Raw genomic sequence first — 20499 nt, 5'->3', positions numbered from 1 at the left:
TTGCGACACCACTCAGGCAATAAAAACCTACTGTATAAATGGGAAACAACTTATGTTGAAACATCACTCCAACTGCCTGACGAAAAACGTGATCTATTGTATCCAATGCCCGTGTGCCCTGAACTATATTGGTAAGACAACACAGGAGATTAGGAAACGCATCTCACAACATCAGTCGCGCATTAGGTGCAATGTCAGTACTGCTCCTTTAGTAGAACACTACACCAGCATGTCACACAAACCAGAGGATATGAAATGGTATGTGATCGACGTTGTAAAAGGTACAAGGAGAAGACCCAATGTTGATAAAATACTGGCTCAAAGAGAGAATAAATTGATTTGGCTCTGTAACACTGTGGAAAATGGCCTTAATTCTTTAATAGAATGGCATACTCTGGCTACTCTTTGCTGACTATTCAGTAGTTACTATAGTCTCTGTAGATTTGCTGAGTCCTTACTTGTACACACGGCTGTGTGTCACTTATGTATCAGTCTTGTTCAGACTTGATGGATTTTCCTTCTGGATTTTCCTTTCGAGCGAGTTTTAAGTCTAAATTTCGTATATCGCTCTAGGAACATTGAATACTATTCTGTTTCCTTTGTTTTTGTTTTGTTTTATCGTTTGATCAGTCATTTACACGCTTTACTGTATGTAATTTTACCGTTCTAAGATGGCCGCCACGTTTCGGAGCGGTATGACGTCACTGGTTCTTGGCGTCTTTAGTCGGGAAATGCTCTCGAGCAGATTGTTGCTCTGATTGATTGCGGAGACACGGACTGTTGAGCCGTAACAGAAGACTCGTACTAGTAAGTACCTACAGCCCTAAGACTCTACCCCACTGTGATTACATTGGTTTTCTCGACATCGGGCCTCATGTGCATCGCGACTAGCATGTCCCTTTTTTAAAATATTTACAGGGCATCAGGTGGCCTATGAGACTTGTAAGTTGGCTTTTACATTACGTTTGGGTGTTTCGGTGTACGGGTGTCTATTATTGCAAGCTTAGAAGAGAAGGCACCAGTCAGACTAATTACATTACAATGTTACTTTTTAGAACGACCTATCTGGCGTATGATCGACGTGAGTATCATACAGTGCTTGTACCTTGTACCTACTTTTGAATGATATAGAGGGCGTCACTAGGCTTGCTTTGTCCTGATTCTCGGCTTACCATTACGCCCACTTTCACTACTTAGTGGTGTGGTGATTGGTCACTCTCGCGTGTTTTGGTCAGCAATTTTGCACTTTTGGCTTCTTGGGTGCATTTGGGTGTGTGCATGTAATCATGTTGGTTTTGTGCATGTAGTTAAGTGATGTGGCACTTGTCTTGTCACTTTATTGTTTTTTTGAGCTGAGTATACAACTCCTTGTACCTTAGGGTTTTCATGTACATACATGTATATATATATGTTTTATTATTAGATTCTCCTGTGCAACTCTGTTGTCCTGAAGATGGTCCTATGGATCTTTGTGACCGACAAGGACCGAAACGTCGACGCCTAACACCTGTCACGCAATATAACGTTCAATTCATTTAAAACTTAATGTGTGAATTGTACTTTGTATATTTGATTTATATGTGGTCTTTTGTTTGTATCCACATTATTCTGCTGAAGGTGTTGTTGTACTACAAAATCACTTTGTTGTACCGATTGGTAGTACTTTTGTTGCCAGACTTTGATTGTCCAAAAAACTGGTTATCTATATACCAAAAGAAAATATTAAAAAGATTATATTTTTTGATACAACTGCTAGTGTTTCTTGTGAAACCCTCTGGTCGCCTTATTGAATTAAGTGTTCACGGACGTGACACTAAGAAATTGATAAATAGATCCCTGAATGATTCCTTCCTGGACATTTAGCTTATACTGCCGACCACTGCTCTGCATAAAGATATTAGACAGGGCTGCCCTCTCTCCCGTTTATTTTGCACCTTAGCGTTGGAGCCCTTAGCGGCATGGGTCCGTGGTGACCCGATGATACAGGCTATCCTGGGGCCCGATGGATGGGAGGAAAATATAACTCTATATGCAGACAATATAATTGTATACACCACAAGCCCAAAATCATCGATAGGCCATATCCTCCATATATTCCATCTCTTTGGGGGCTATTCGGGATACCAAATAAACCAGGATAAATTCCTGCGCTATGTGCTTGCCGGTCCCGTTTCGGCCTACCATCCAGCACACGAGCACTAACGGATACAGATAAGTACAAATACTTAAGAATAACAATTTCTAGAACAGATACAGAAATCCTAGAAGATAACTTAATGCCCCACTTAGATAGGCTTCAAAGGGATGTCACACATTGGAGGTAACTCCCGCTGTCTCTGATAGGGTGGGCAGCATTGTTCAAAATGATGGCGATGCCACGATTTTTGTATGTCTTGCAGAATATGCCATGTAGGGTCCCACTGGAATTCTTTCGGAAAGTAGATAGTGAAATAAGATCGCTCTTATGGGATGGGGATACCCGAGAATAGTATTACACAAACTCCAGAAGGGAGTGTTCCAGGGAGGGTTGGCAATCCCAGACATAAGGAAATACTACTGGGCATCACAATTGGTTACTCCCAATGAGTGGGTATCCATGGGGCTAGATGAACCCACCTATAGGATGGACCATCTTTCAATGGGAAAGTGAGGATAGCCAGCGGCACTGTACCGTAAATGCAATACACTCAAGCACAGCAAATACAGGTCTTTAGAATAGTTACTAAAATGCCACTATCTTTTGTGTCGGTTTGCATCACAAGACCTCTCATGCAAAAGATCAGAAAATGAAGGCAAATATATTTCTTTCAATATTTAATCCCAGAATAGATGGATTTTTTAAGGAAACAGCTGAACAACCTAAGTTGAAGTGTTTTTTATGGATTTGTTGCATTGCCAGCATTTGTGATGAGTACAGAAGGCATTTTTTTGCAAAGCTGGAAATCTAGAAGACACTATGGAAAAATAAATAGATTGGGAAAGGGTTGAAATGTGTTATGAATTTGTACTGTTTTTCAAAATAAGAGGGCCATAATCTAGTCTGGAGTGAATTGAGCATCTCACAACAAGTGTATGCAAGTATGACATCAGATGTTCCATGGATCTGTCATTGAATACAACGAAGTATGGGTGCTGAAAGAAACTGCTGTGCCAACTGATGATGTGCTGTATTGGGGTCAGTAAATAAAGGTCTTAGATTTAATGTCACTAATATCACTTCTTTACAAATTTACAAACAAGCACTGGCCCCAGTTCCTTATGTCCACTTGTGTTACATTGTTCTTTGACAATTATTCTTTACTGAACCTCAGTTTTATTACCCTGCACAAGACTTTACGGAGTTGTTGACTTCCATCTGTGTACAATTTATACTCTAAGGGCCCGATGTAGGTAAACGCGATTTTCCGAATTCAAAATACCGAGGCGGGCCGAATCGGTATTCTGAAATCGGAAAACGAGATGTAGGGAAAAAAAAGCGAATGAATACCGATTCGGTCGTCATCGGTAATGAGAATCGGTACGTTCCGAATCGGCACGGACCGATTCGGGAAGTACCGAATCGGCTAACAACGAATCGGAAACTACCGAATCGGCCAACACCGAATCGGTAAAAGCCGATTCGGTAAAATCCGATTCGGCAATCATAGATTCGTAGCCATGAAAACACACCCATGGCGAAAAAGCCCATAGGAATGCATTGAAGAAACCGATTTGGCTTTTACCGATTCGGATAATACCGATTCGGATAATACCGAATCGGATTTTACCGATTCGGTATTATCCGATTCGGTAAAAGCCGATTCAGCCAATGAGGTGGCTCCCCCTCCCCCACCCAAACAGGGAGTGGCAACCCTGGCAGGTGCAGCTAATTAAGAAGTTTCTGGAGAGCCAGCCTGAGCTCAACACTCACAGTTTGCAGCAGTTGGAGTAGGAGGTTGTCAACTGAACTGAAGAACATGGCAGAGCAGTGCGAAAGCCAGAAGTCCTCCCAGAAGAGGAAGCCGAAGTTCACCACAACCGAGCTTCAGGTGCTGGTCAAGGAGGTGGTGAGGGTGCACCGCCAGCTGTTCGGAAAGCTGTCCCTCAATGTGCCAGACAGCACCAAGAGGAGGATCTGGGCCGAAATCGCCCAAAAGGTGAATGCTGCGGGTGTCACCCCCAGGTCCGTAGAAGAACTCAAAAAGAGATTCTACGACATCCGCAGCCTCACAAAAAAGAAGATGGCTGAGATACAGAGGCAGGCTGGACTCACTGGAGGAGGCAGGAACCCGGCGCCACCCCTCACCGAGCTGGAGGAACTGGTCTCCAGCACCATTGAGAGGGAGAGTGTCAGTGGAATTGGGACCCTGGACAGCTCTGCAAGAGCTACAGCTACAGGTAAGAAGCATGCGCATCATGACACACCCTACCAGACACCTCCCCATTAGACACAATGCATAGGCAAACCCCAGCACAGTACTGTCACCAACATACAAGAGACAAGCATCATGGTACATGTAGTCAGCAGTAGTTAGCTAAACATGGCAGTGCAGAATCACAAGACAGGAAACAGTGTGACACAGTGTAAGGAGATGCAAGGACATGTGGAATGCTTAAATTGTACTGACTGTAATACATCGGCACTCAGTTTACAAATGCTTCTTTGTACCTAGGGGCCCCATCAGGCGGAACAACATTGACATCAGAGGGAGCAGCACCGTCTGACACTGCAGTCGCAGGGCCGAGCACCAGCCAGGCTGCCCAGGAGGAGGAGGAGGAGGACGGAAACACCCTAGGGCTAGGTATGGAGGGAGACCTGGTGATAGACTTCGATGCACTGAACTCCCCACAAATGGCCAGCACACCCCCCTTGCAGTTCTCCCCAGAGAACTCCCCTACAAGGGACACCATTCCGCCTACACCAGCTCCTGCCACAACCATGGCCTTGCCACCTGTACTACCTGTCCTGGGAGCAGGGGCTCAGGGACCGGCCAGCACCACACCCCCACCAGTGGCACCCCAGCCCACTCAGCAGGCCGGAAGCAGCAGTGCCCGGCGCCGTACCATCACCACCACTGCTGCACCAGCACGGGAGGGCAGTGTATTCCTGGGCCTCGAGGGACAGATGGTGAAGATTCAGAGGCAACAGGCTAGATCCACGATGGCCTGCCAACGCCAGCTCCTGCAGCACAACCTGCAGATGAGAGAGTTGGTCAAGGGATTCCAGGCCTTCGTGGAATCGAACAAGGAGGTGGCAGCAGGGTTAGGCAGGCTGACCACTGCCATTACCCAATCATCTAGCAGACAGGAGGAGCATGAGCTGGTGCGCAGGCAGGATGCCCGGGTGCTGAACCGCGCCATGGGCCGCCTTGCTGCGGCGACGGCACAACTGTGCCATCGCAGCGCGAACCAGGAATCTAGCCTGAGTCAGCATACGGCTGAGCTCACAAGGGGGATGGCCCGGATCACCACTGCTATGAAGGCCATGATTATTTCGAACACCGCCTCCAATCCTGCCCTGGACCTGGGTGATGCTGGGGACAGCAGCAGCCGCAGCAGCCCGGCCAGAGCTGCGTCTGAGCCACGTAGGAGCACCAGGCGCTCCGCTGATGCTGCTGGGCATTCAGAGGGGGCTGAGGGACACCCCAGTGGGTCTGGCAAGCGGGCAAATAAGTAGCCTTGCAATGGCGGGTGAGGCAACCTGAACCTTGGACTTTTTTTTATTTCCTATTCACCATTTTTTGTTGCACATCAGTGCTGTAACTGTGTTGCAACAGTATTAAAATTTGTGTTTTCCAACCAACATTTTGCTGTCTTTGCATCTGTACTCACTCAGAAATAGTTCTCAGTAATCTCCTCACGTCTGTATCTGCCATCACTTGGCGTACACACCCCAGCTGGCTGTGTCAGTGGCACAGCTTCGTCGTCGTCATGGTCCTCGTAGTCAGACAACTCCACCTCAGTGCCCTTCTTCACCGCAAGGTTGTGTAACATTGCACATACAGCTATGATCTTGCAGCAGGTGATGGGGGTATACTGCCTTGCACCTCCACTCTTGTGCAGGCATCTGAATCTACTTTTCCAGATGCCAAAGGTCCGTTCGACAACATTCCTTGTGCGTATGTGGGCCCGGTTATACCTCCTTTGGCTGGGTGTGGAGGGGTTGAGGTAGGGGGTGAGTATGAATGAGCGGAGGGCATATGCACTGTCGCCTGGAAGAGAAAGGGGTCACATTAGACACATGCATACATGTATTCCACCTAGCTACTATGTGTTATGGGGGTGTGATGATGTGTCTCACCTAGGAGGTATCCTTCTCCAAATTCGCCAGCCATCAGCCGTGCATATATGCCGCTCTGTTGGAAAATATAGGAGTCATGGGTACTCCCTGGAAATTTTGCAACCAGGTCTGTGATGGTGCACTTTGCATTGCAGATCACCTGCACGTTGATGGTGTGTGTAGACTTGCTATTGCGGTATATGTATTCGGTGTCCGCTGGTGGGCAAATCGGAATGTGCGTGCCATCTATGCAACCGATGATTTGGGGAAATTGTGCCATCTGGTAGAAGTCAGCTTTGGTTTGTAGCAGTTCTGCGTGGGTTGCAGGGAAAGAGATGTATTGGTCCATCCTGTGTATCATGGCGTCAAGGAATGTGTGGAAGAACCTTGACAGGCTGCTCTGGCTCACCCCTCCTGCTGCTGCTACACCACTTTGATAGCTGCCAGACGCTAGCAGGTGTAGGCTGCATAGCACCTGGATGTGCGCAGGGATGGCGTGTGCCCTTGGGGTGTGGTGGTCCAAGAATGGCTTGAGATCCCTGATGAGCTCAAGTATGGTGTCAGAGTCCAGCCTGTATCTCTGTAGCATCTCTGCCTCTGTGAGCATGAACAGGGTTATCCTCTGTCTGTAGACCTGTTCATTTCTTAACCATTCCCTCTGTCCTTCCTGCTGTAGCCGTAGCCGCCTCGCAATGACATAGAAAGCTGCCATCCTGCAAGTTGCAATGCATTTTGGGCCTGTTTATATGGATTGGAGTTGGTTACCACCTGATTGCAATCCATGGTAAATACCGAGTGAATTCTACCGATTTTGAGCCGATTTCGGTGTTTCTGTGCCTCCCTACATCTCCCCAACTGTCGGAATCGGGGAATTTCCCGATCAGCGATTCATACGAATCGGCATGTTTTCCGATTCGGCTCATGTCCGAATCGGTCTTTCTACCGATTCGGTACATGGACCGAATCGGTGATTTTCCGAATCGGTGTCACTAACGAATCGGTACATGGACCGATTCGGTGATTTTCCGATTCGGTGTCACTAACGATTCGGTACATGGACCGATTCGGTGATTTTCCGATTCGGTGTCACTAACGATTCGGTACATGGACCGAATCGGTGATTTTCCGATTCGGTGTCACTAACGAATCGGTACATGGACCGAATCGGTCTTTGCATCCGATTCGGTGTTTTTCCGATTCGTTACATATCCGATTTTCGGTATGTACGTATCGGATTCTTTCCCATTCGGTACTCATTCCGATTCGGTTTTCACTCCGATTCTTTATGTTTTTTGTTCCCTACATCTCGATGGCTGTTTACCGATCGGTAAGGGCCAAAAATCGGTATTTTCGGCCATTACCGATCGGTAACGCCCTACCTACATCGGGCCCTAAGGCACTACAGTATGATTTTTTGCTTCGTTTCTTCAATTTGTTTATGCCTGTTGTCCTAACCATTGGTTTTACATACACTCCTCTTCACGTGCTAAACGCATGGATGCCAGTGTTAAAGAGCATCTTCAATTTCACCCACAACTCTCTCCATGGCATTCTCGCTGGGACATGTCAGGCTACGTGACCCGACGTTCAGCAGATTATACTATGTGACCTGATGTGGAAGCCCTCTTACAGTGTCTGAGATTCCTGAGATCGAAATCACCACTATTACTTCTGTAGCCACTGTGTGAGCATCATTTTTGCTGCACAAGAAAGCCTGTGCAGGTGCTCCGTGGCTCATCTCAACTAGCAATCTCTGCTTATTGTCTGGAAGCGTTTTTCAGTAAATCGTGTTTACGGTGAGTGCAATGCATCTTGCATTTTACAGTCAATCATTTCACTCTACTGGTGTGCCTGAACTCGTTATGACAGTTTGACTCTGTTTATCTTTGACTGCTCATTTTGAATCTATTCTGGCATGTTTTTTCTGCCTGGGTTAGCAGATTAGTGTCTCCACAAGCAGTTTGAGGCATTTTCTGTCTGTGTACTGTGCTCATTGAGTGGAAGTTTTCATGTTAGTTCTGCCTGGATTTATTCTCACCATGTGTGTACAAGTCTTCATGCTACCTCCCCCACAACAATTTCTTTCACCACCTGGGAAGCCAATTATGAGGTGGTTACAATGGTAAGCATATTACTTAAACTATAAATGGTGACACTGAAGAAGAGTTTTCACCTAGAAGGAAAAGGAAAATAAGACTTCACACACTTGGGCCAGAAGGATTGAGGTTATATATCGGTAAATGGAAAATTATTTCCTATCTCTTTCTAAGTAAGTAAGTAAGAAAATAAAATATTCATAAAGCACACAAATGCTGAGGCATTGTGGCACTAGAGAGAGCATGACATATCATTCTCTTCTCGTCTAAAAACAACCCACTCCCCATACAAGACTGGATCTCTGATCTTAATTCTCTCAACTGCTCTCTCACCACTTCTAATTCAGTTAAGTCTCTTTGCATCACAATCGATAATAGCCTTGCCTTCACCTCCCACATAAAAATCTCAGCAAAGGAGCACTCTTCACTCTCCGTCATCTCAAGAAAATTAAACCCTTCATCCCAGCTGATGACTTTAAAACCATTGTCCAATTGCTGGTCCTATCGAGAATTGACAATGGTAAAGCTATCCTCGCCAGGACACCAAAAGTTCACCTTGCTCCACTAAAATCGGTGCTCAACCTAGCTGCTAGACTCATCTCCGACTACAAACGCCTCAACCACATTTCCCCCACCCTGAAAACCCTCAAATGGCTACCCATCGAAGGCAGCTCTACCTATAAAATTGCATGAATCACGCACAAAGCCCTTCACCAAAACACCCCATGCTACCTTTCAGACGAACTCCACAAAGCAGGCTGCGCTCGACTGATGAGGCACACCAATGCCCTCATTCTTATCTCCCCCCCTGTTAAAGAAGAAATGCACACAAGTTCGCTCCTTCTCTGGAAACGCTCCCTCCATCTGGAATTCCCTGCCTAAAGACCTACGCTGTAACCCCTCCTACTTCAACTTCAAAAAAGAAGTCAAATCATACCTCCTCAACAAATACAGGGGTCCATAATTTCCTACCTCTGACACTGTTCTCACGCTCTGTGCCCGTCAGGGTCCCCTCTATTTTCCCTCCAATTCTATCCCCTCTACTCTCTCACTCCTAATGCCCCTCCCTCACGCTACTCTTTCCCCCCCAACTCCCTCCCTGTTCTCTGTATTTACATGCGACGTCTAGCCCCAAGCACGACCTCCCATTGATTGTCTACTCCCCTAATTCCTACTCTCTTCGCCTCCGTCCCATTTCTTCTCTCTCACCCTCTCCCACCTACTCTAGCCTTAGTTTGAACTACCCCAGTTACCTAATACAGTTCTTTTGTAAATAGCATTCATATTTATCTTCTTTCTTGGTTATATTGGTTCTTAATGCAATGTTTATGATCAAGTGTTTTTGTATACTGTACCTCCTCACATTCCTTTAAAGCGCTCTGATACCTCTGGGTCTAGCCAGCGCTATAGAAAACCTTACGATTAAATAAATAAATAAAATATGTTTTTCTGACAGGACGACAGAGCTTATTTTAGGGGGTATAGCCAAGTCTTATTCATTTTCTTGACCTGGAGCCTATTCGGCTGCAGACTGATATTTGTCGGCAGCCTGTTCCAAAGTTTGGCTGCTCCATGGCATAGGCTTTTCCCTCCCCATCTCGCTTTGTGGACTACGGGAACCTGAACTAGCCCAGTGTTGGCTGACCTGAGATTCTTTTGTGGAGAATACCACAGAAATAGTTTCTGCATACCCATGGCTCCCCCGCCATACACTGCCTTGTGTACTAGTCAGAGTGCCTTAAATTGCACACGGAGTTGAATCGGAAGCCTATGGAGCTCCTTAATGCTAGCGGAGATGGAATCATATTTGGGAATGTTCTGTAATAGTCAAGCTGCGGCATTCTGTACTGACTGCAATTTAGCCATCTGCTACTAATCAATGCCCAAGAATAGTGCATTGCCTTAGTCTATTTTAGAGAGGATTAATGCACCTATCGCAGTTTTCCTAAAATCCTGAGGGATAAATGGCAGGATCTTGAGTAGGATCTTCAGTAGAAAAACAGTAGAGGAAATGAGGCGATTGATCTGTCCTGCAAAGTTTAATTGGTTGTCAAATATCACTCCCAGATGTCTCGCCTTAGTAGATGGAGAGGGGCAGTTGCCTGCCTAGATTGGCCACCATGCTTAATTCTATACAGGTGGACCCTTCCCAAACTCAATAACCTCCATTTTATCAGTGTTAAGCTTGAGGAAATTTAGGATCATCCATAATACACTTCATGCATTTATGGAAACTAACAACTGTGACTTCAAAACTCTGTGAGATAGAAATTACTATCTGGGTGTAGCCAGAGTAAAAGATTACCATAAAACCGTGCTCTCTGATGAACTTGACCAGAGGGGTGACATAAATATTAAGCAAGGTTGGTCATAGGGCCAAACCTCGTAGGACCCCACAGGGGAGACATCATTTTTCTGATTTGAAACTGTACCAGCACACCCTTTGCTCCCTGGATGCTCTGAGGAGGAGAGTAGGGCTAGAGCTGTCTCTTTAATTCCTTTTGCCTTCATCCGCCACACTAGCACCACATGGTTCACGGTGTCAAATGCTTCTAATAGGTCAAGTAGGATAAGGACGCTCTGTTCCCCTATCCGATTGCCTCTTCTGTTGCCCTAATCAGGGCAGACTCTGTGGAGTGACGTGGTCTGAAGCCAAGCTGGGTGGGATCTAAGAGATTGTTGCCCTCAAGGTAATGGGTTAGATCCGTATTAACAGATTTTTCTAAAATGTTAGCCGCTGTTGGTAAGCATGATATTGTACAGCAGCTTTTTACCTCAATGGGATCCTGGGCGGATTTCTTCAAGATAGGCCTGATGCACACCCTTTTCCAAGATAAGGGAAAAATCCCTATACTGATCACCTCATTTAGAAGCGGGGCTAGATATAAACTGATCTTTTCTGAGACCAGATGCAGAATGGCAGGGGGACACGGATCATTAGGAGAGCATGACTTGGTCAGAAGTAGTAAATTATTAACTTTTTCTGTGGTTAATGTTGAAAACCTGGTCAGATTACTCGGGGATATGTTTTTGTCAGTGGTAAGGTTATTATCTTCTGTCAAAACCGGTACTGTTTTTAGGAGTTCATCATAGACCAGTTGTACTTTGGTTTGGAAAAAGTTAGCAATCTTGTTGCAAAAATTCTGATCTGGTGTAAACTGATTTTCCTACTGTCGCTTAGACAGGAACTTAACCGTCTTGAAAAGCTCCTTAGAGGACTTTTTGGCCACACCAATTCTAGTTGTAAAGTAGTCTGTGTTCGCTTTTTTATTGCTTCCTTATATTTTTCAAGGACTAGATTGTAGACCATTTTGTGTTCACTGCTGTAGTCAACCATCCATAATCGTTCAAATTATCGACATTTGGATTTAGTGTTTTTAAGATCTCAGCTATACCAAGGTTCTGACACCTGGCTTCTTGTCAGTTTTTTTGTATTTCCGAGGCCAGCTGGTTTGCTGATGATCCAATCCATTCATTGAATTTATTGGCTGCCAGATTGGTGTCTGAAGCATGCGTCAGGGGATGCCTATAAAGGGCCTCTTCTAACTCTTTTTTTGTGTTCTTTGCCAGGGGCGAGTTTTAACAGTAAGCGGTCTGTTTAAGTGGGGCGTATGTATCTGCATAAATTGTACTATAAAGAAGATGGCTTTATGGTCTGTCCAAGGTAGTGGAAGGATTTTGTCCAGTATAATATTAGGGTTATTGGTGAAAATGCAATCCAGGGTGTGACCAGCCTTATGCGTAAATTCCACAATCATTTGGTTCAGACCATGTGCTGCAAGATGATCCAGCAACATGGCTGTATCTACACTATTGGTAGATTTGAGGTGAAAATTAAAATCACCCTAGATTGTGAGCATGGGAGATTCTAAACAAGATTCTATAAAAGTTTGATGTGACTGAATGAATACGGACCTTGGACTTGGTGACCGATAGAGAAGTAGGCCTGGGTGGCTCAAGGTGTTGTTTACCTTAATAATAAAAAACATAGTCTCGACTTCTAATTGTGGGGTGGGCCTAATTGTTACAGTGAAACAGTAGCAGTAAATTATGGCAATACCCCCACCTCCTTTTTTACCTATTCTATCTAAACAGGCTACATGATATCCTACTGGAAGGGTAATGGCCCAATCTGAATCTGATGTATCGTTAGCCCAGGTTACTGTTAAGAAGACCAAGTCTGCATTCAAAACTTGCATCCTACATTCAAATTCATATTTGCACCTTATCAGGGACCTAGTGTTCAGCAGAATACACTGTAAAACATCTTCAGAAGTGCCCTGGGAGTCCTTACCTCCTTTTGGTGAGTCTGTCTTTACAGGGTGTAGGCAAATGGGGGGTGCCAAAATGTCTCCGGTTCTCCTTCCAGCATGCTATGCTCCCTTTTAGCATCAGCTGGATTTGAACCAGTGAGCTTTGACTTTGTTTTTAGCATACTCAGTGTGTTCCTAGGATTAAAACCACAGGAGTTGCATTTGAGTATTTCTTTACCCCCCAGAACCCACACATATTACGGGTTTGCAGCACTTACCAGTCTTGCACTCGAGTAGCTGTTGTCTTGTGCACAGTCAGGAAGGAAATCGGACAGGGGTCCTGGAGCTGGTCATGCTCCGGGCACCCAGAAGCTCAGAGGGGCTTGTGAATAGCGCGCCTTTGGCGCGTTATTGCCGCGGTCACGCCAGCGTGTTTATTTATACTCTACTGGGAACATCTAGTGCGCCGACCTGAGACATGGTCTAAAACAGATGAGTACCAGATTAATTTAAAAACATTGGTTTATAACGGTGTATAAAGTTTAGCAATACTTAAAAATTAGCAGAGAAACACACAACAGCTCACTACACTGTAGCTTGTAAAATATACATAACATAACTTCTTTCTAATGCAATAGATGCTCTTTCGATGAAGGCCTGCATATATTTCTAAGGACAAATATCAAGTGTGGTGCTCCCTTCACCCGTCAGTGGGTAACTGCTGGTGTATATAACACCCTTGCAAAACACAAGAACATCAGAATATCATTAGCTAGGACATTGCATTCTTAAAATTACATCAAAGAGAAGATCACAACAGCATTCCTTGTAAATCGGGAGTAATGCATGATGATCTCATAGGAGATCAATATTGGATCACTCACAGAACATCGACAGACAAAATATTGAGAGGACAAAATATCGAGGTCAAAATATCGACTGCAAAAATATCGACTTCATATCTTCAAACAGGTAAGTACAAAAATATTGACTCCAAAATATCGAGTGTAAAAAATAGAGACTGTCAAAATATCGAATTTTTTAAATGTCTTAAAAGTAAATTAAAAGTAAAATAATAATAAAATAAATTAATTTAAACATATTTAAAATACTTAAATAAACGTAAAATTGAAAAAATAATTAATGTAACTTTAAAAAAATATATATTTTTAATACATATATATATATATACATATTATTTACAAAAGATATACAATATTTTTACCGTAGGATAGCGAAAGGGTTACTTTTACTGTAACGACTCCAGAGAGTGCAACAGTAGGGAAAACGTTGCATAGCGTAGGAAAAAAAATTAATATTCTCACTCCAGAGAGTGCAACAGTAGGGAAAGTGTTGGATAGCATTGAGGTAAAAATTACTATTCCCACTCCAGAGAGTGCAAAAGTAGGGAAAGCGTTGGATAGCGTAAGGAAAAAAATTACTATTCCCACTCCAGTGAGTGCAACAGTAGGGGAAGAGTTGGATAGCGTAGGGGTTTAAATAACTATTCAAACTCCAGTGAGTTGAACAGTAGGGTAAGCGTTGGATAGCGTAGGAGTAAAAATTACTATTCCAACTCCAGAGAGTGCAACAGTAGGGAAAACATTGGATAGCGTAGGGGTAAAAATTACTATTACCACTCCAGGGAGTGCAACAGTAGGGAAAGCGTTGGATAGCGTAGAGGTAAAAATGACTATTCCCACTCCAGTGAGTGCAACAGTAGGGGAAGAGTTGGATAGCGTAGGGGTTTAAATAACTATTCAAACTCCAGTGAGTTGAACAGTAGGGTAAGCGCTGGATAGCGTAGGAGTAAAAATTACTATTCCAACTCCAGAGAGTGCAACAGTAGGGAAAACATTGGATAGTGTGGGGGTAAAAATTACTATTCCCACTCCAGTGAGTGCAACAGTAGGGAAAGCGTTGGATAGCGTAGGGGTAACATTTACTATTCCCACTCCAGTGAGTGCAACAGTAGGGAAAGCAATGGATAGCGTAAGGGTAAAAATGACTATTCCCCCTCCAGTGAGTGCACCAGTAGGGAAAGCGTTGGATAGCGTAGGGGTAAAAATTACTATTCCTACTCCAGTGAATGCAACAGTAGGGAAAACGTTGGATAGCGTAGGGGTAAAAATTACTATTCCAACTCCTGTGAGTGCAACAGTTGGGAAAGCGTTGGATAGCGTAGGGGTAACATCACTATACCAACTACAGTGAGTGCAATAGTAGGGCAAGTAAATACTTCTTATTTAAATATTAATAATATAAATAGTAACACCAATTTCAAATTAATTAAAATATTTTACAATTGTGTAAAATATATTAAATAATCAATTTAAAATACAAAGAAACATTATTTAATAATACAATTTACCGACTAATAGTAATTATTTACCTATTACAAATAAAATACTTAACAATTTAAAAGTATTTTTAAAAATTAACTCAATACATTTTTTATTCAAAAATGTAATTACTTACAATTAAATTACTTCACAAGCTATTCCCCTAAAAAACACACAACCCACTACAGAAATTAATTTAATAAAAGTAACATAATTATCAATTAATCAATTAAAATAAATCTCAAAATATATTTTAATGAATTACAAATTAATAATTAATTTACAATAATTTTAAATAAATACCAATACGTAGAATAACATATTTAAATAATTATAATTAAATTACTTCCCACCCTATTCCCCTATAAACCCACAACCTGGTACAGAAAATAAATTACTAAAATTAACATATTTATATAAATGTAATTACCAAATATTTTTTAATTAATTGCCAATTAATAATTAATTAACAATTAATTCTAAATAAATACCCAAAAATTAAATTACATATTTAATTAATTATAATAAAATTAATTCCCACCCTATTCCTCTATAAACCCACAACCCACTACATATACAAAATTATTAACATTAACATATTTATCAATTAATCAATTAAAATTAATTACCAAATATATTTTAATTAATTGCCAATTTTCAATTAATTAACAAATAATTCTAAATAAATACCAATAACTAAAATAACATATTTAATTTAGTATAATTAAATTACTTACCACCCTATTCCCCTATAAACCCACAACCCGCTACAGAAAATAAATTACAAAAAATAAAATATTAAACAATTAAAATTAATTTAATAATTATATTTTAATTAATTACCAATTATTAATAATGTAACAATTAATACTAACTAAATACCAATAAATAAATTAACATATTTAATTAATTATAATTAAATTACTTCCCACCGTATTCCCCTATAAACCCACAACCCGCTACAGAATTATATTACACAAAAATTAAACATTAATATTACTTACCTTAAATTCGATATTTTTGTTGTCTATATTCTTTCTAGTCGATATTATGTCCATTCTATATTTTTGATTCGATATTATTGCTATTCTAGTCGATATTCATTTTTTCTAGTCGATATTTTTGTAGTCTATATTATGTCTAGTCGATATTATGTCTATTCTATTTTTTTGACTCCATATTATGTCTAGTCGAAATTAAAAACTCAATATTTTGACTAGTTACTGTTGTATTTCTATCTAGGACCCTAATTCGATATTCCTGATTCATGCCCTGGTGCGGTTATAATCAATAATATCCATACCAAGGCATAAGAATCATATCCATATTCAGTAATAGCCCATGCAGTCCAAAGCACAGCACGGCTACTCCCATCAACTCCTAGAAAACACAACGCATTCTTTAAACAAACCAAGCCTCCAGCAGCCCGGGAAATTCCCCCCCCTGCTTTTGTTTTGATTTGAACAAGAACTCCTGGAGTCCAGCAAGAACTGTTAGTTCTTAGTGACGTCTTATGTCCAACCTTACGTCAAACCCGGCACCTTTCAGGTATAAAATACCAACAGTTGCCTTAAGCAAACACACAGTGGTTTGGAGCAGAGCGGCTATCTACTTGCCCGAGAGCCCAGCTGATGCGAGAGCCCACGGAAGCCGCCCCTCCCCTTTAACGCGCTGGAGAAGCTACTTTTTCTCACGCCGAAAAAATCCAGTTCCGGTGTTCCCGAGTCACCCTTGTGGGTTGCTGGGAGATTGAGTCCTGAAGAAAGAGATACCAGACCTCCCACATTCTATTACTAAGGTACGGGGCTGACTAAACCCTTAAAGAGAATTCTTGAATCAGATCCTTGGCAAAAACAATCTTAATCAACTTAACTTAAACTGCAACTTACTTACTCCTTCTCAAGTGTTAGGCTTAGGTCAGGTACATCGGGGTAGGCGTATTTAGAAGCACCAGTTGAGTACGTTAGTCAATGGTTTTATGTATGTATATATATTTTATCTATTTTAAAGTATGATATGGCTAAGAAACCATATCTATGCTTTTACAGTATTATTTCGTAATACTACTTTTACTGTACGCACTTTACTTCATAATAAGTATTGCAATTGTGGCAATTCATTTCTCTTGCATGAGAAAGAAGACTGCTCAATAAATTAACATCTTTTTATTGAAAACGCCCGTCTCTCTATTTCTCTGCACTCTGATGAAACTAAGTATGCACGATTGACTGAGTGAAATAGCTGCCTATTGTTTTCACACGACTCTAGAGATACACTCTATTCTGAGGGAGCAAAGTTGTCATGTTTGTACGGTTGTCAGAAGCTAATCCCTTCTTGTATAATCCGGAGAGTTAACTCTTTCCTGAACATTCAAGAAAGTTTCTACTGACCTCTGAGGTAGCTGGCGAAACTAATTAAGTCTAATATAGTCAGTAGAGACCTAGTCGACCTCAGTCCTACGTCTACACTGCTGTTTATATTATTCCAATGCGCAGAGCCTATTGGGAATATAGGAGCTACACTACATGGCGCCCAACACTTGGTAAGGCGATAATCTAACGCAAGACACTAGAGTAACTCAGTCGTGCTTTTTCACACAGAACCCTTTTTCCGTAAAAACTCCAAAAGACGTCTGGAGTGGGTGAAAGGTTAATATCCGCCAGAACTTAGTAGGAAGAGATTCCTATGTATTAGTTTTTGGTTTAGTCAACATTGAAGGATACAGTGTTCCAAAAATATTGTGCACCTAATCTTTGTTTCCTTGAAACTTGCTCTACAAAAAACTCTCATTAAACAATGTCAGGACATGGCGACAACAACGAAACCGGTGATGTCACAGTAAATGTGAATCAACCAGGTGCAGATCTTACGGGGTTTAATGATAACGACCAGGATGCAATCAGCATCCCGGAAAACGTAAGGAGAACTATAACTCTTAAAATTATGAAAAATGGACTGACATCACGTGGTGGTACAGTCATATTCGTGGTAGAGGCCCATGAATATCGGCAGACAGAGGTATTCTATTCATGGATACACTTTCCAGCAGCAAACTCTATAACAAAAGAATTCCACTATTACAAAATAGAGGAACCTCCGGATATATACACTCCTTTCGAGGACGCTGAAATCCCACTAAATTACCAAGAGCACCTGCTCTGGTTTAATGGCGCCCTAAAACATAATAATCACATCACGAGGCATGGTCCACTAGGTAGACCTGGAAGCAATAGGGCCGGTTCTAGCCAGTTACGCAACACACCCAGACATCGAAACAATGTCAAGCGAAGAACTCCTAGTCAAACTGAAAGAATTAACGAAGGCGTACAGAGAATTAGTTCAAGAAGCAGCATCTGTGGCGATCCGCCAGAAATTGAAGGAGACAGATATAGCAGAACAACCATTTGAAATTGCCAGAATCATAGAAAAATCCTATGAAGAACTAGGAAGAGATAGTTTGGGTGGGAAACCGGTAAAACCCCAACTAACTGAAAATCCTGAAAAAACCTTTATCAAAAATAATCTGAATACTCCAAAAAGGAGCTGGGAGGGTAATAAGGAGTCCACTCCCAGGGAAAAATGATTCCAGTCCAGAGGAAGGTCTCCAGACCAAGGAAACAAGTCTCCCCAAAGGGAACCCTCTGAAAAAAGATACAACCTTAGAGATAGGGATAAATTGAGAAAACCTGATAGATATCAAGATATTGATACACGTCCCTCTCGATCCCTCTCACTCAATCTTTCTCTATCTTCCTCACAGAAATCGGAAAGGAGAGGACGATCAGAACACAGAGAAGAGCACATCAAGTCCAAAGACAAGGAACCTACTCATCAAAGTAATACATCACAATATCCCAGAAAGAAGGTAGCAAGTATTAAGATTAAACATGCCGAGGATTCTGATGACGCAGATGAAAAACGGAGAGTGGGCCCAGACAATGCTAGATAGCGCAGCAGAAGTGACCATAGCTCGCAAGATCCTGATGAATCATCTGGAGACAGTGGACACAAATGAATACATTCAGGTGGAAACTGCAGATACCAGGGTTAGCAAACCCCATAAAATATACAAAATAACATTACGTATAGAGGGGGACAAGACAAGGAAAGTAAGAGGTCTCTTTTGGGATAATCTTTCGACAGGCTATGACATCCTGTTAGCTGGCCACCAGAGTTTGTCAGGGAGTGCCCTCATGGCAAAGAAACAATTATGCCTGCCTTCTCTAATCACATACCAAATCCTAAAAAATATACACTTGCAAGAAAATGGGCAGTAGCCCAAGCTCCAGCTTTATATAAAAACCATGTAGGATGGGATGAGGATTCACCTCACCACAAAATCCAGTTAAAAAATCAACCCACTGCACAAAGGCAGTACCCAGTTAAACAAGAAGCTAAAAAGCAGGTCAAGGAGATGTTAGATCAACTTGAATATCAAGGAGTGATTGAAACATGCACCTCACAAATGAATAATCCTTTGTTTCCTGTCTCCAAGCCAGACGATTCATTTCATCTAGTTTTGGACTACAGACACCTTAACTCCTGTTGTAAAACATTTGCAGTACAAAACTCACACAGTGCTGCACTAATGAAGAACATTATGCGAAAAAAATATAAAACGACATTAGATATCTTCAATGGATTCTTTTGTCAAAACATTGCACCTGAAAGCAGGTACTTGACCGCTTTCTCAATAATGGGGTCACAAAAACACTTCTGTCGACTCCCACAGGGATTCAAGAATAGCCCTGGATTTATTCTCAGCAAAGGTAACAGAGTTACTACAAATATACGACGATGAGGCATTATCATATGTCGATGACATCTATCTCACAGATGATGACCTGGAGACTCACTTAAAAAGAGTGAACACCATAATACTTAGGTTGGCTTCAGAGGGTTATAAATGCAACTTTAAAAAGTCACGAATTGCCCATCTAACTGTCCTATTTTTAGGATATGAATTATCAAGTGAAGGCAGGAGCCTAGCAGACAATTTCTTAGAGAAATGTGCTGTACTCCAAGCACCAAAAACGCTGAAGAATTTACAATCAATACTAGGTTTCCTGAATTTCGGAAGAACATACATACTAAATTATGCAGAGAGAGTTAAACCTCTCTATGAATTAATAAGACCTGATTTCAAACCAATAAATTGGACTCAGAAACACACAGACATTTTAAGATCACTACAAACAGACATGCTAACTAAAACAAAATTGCAAACTCGTGAAAACATCCGCAATCTTGTAATCCGAGTCATCCCAGGAAGAGGCGGATTCACATACCTGACCTCTAATGAGGGGGAAACTGTACCTATAGCTTACAAATCACATTTGTACACTAAAGCTGAAATGAAATCCAGTTCTACAGAAAAAATTCTGATAGCGGTTCAAACTGCTGTAGCAAAAGAAAGAGCCCAAGCCCAAGGCAGAAGGATAACTGTTTTTACAGCAGAATCAGCCCTTGAGGCATTAACGTGCACACACAATTTAAATGCTGTGGCATTAGATCCAGAATGGATACAATGGGAAAATTCTCTTGCTGCA

Source organism: Lissotriton vulgaris, chromosome 2_1 (assembly GCF_964263255.1).
Source record: "Lissotriton vulgaris chromosome 2_1, aLisVul1.2, whole genome shotgun sequence".
Taxonomy (NCBI): domain Eukaryota; kingdom Metazoa; phylum Chordata; class Amphibia; order Caudata; family Salamandridae; genus Lissotriton; species Lissotriton vulgaris.
This window is presented reverse-complemented; position numbering follows the sequence as displayed.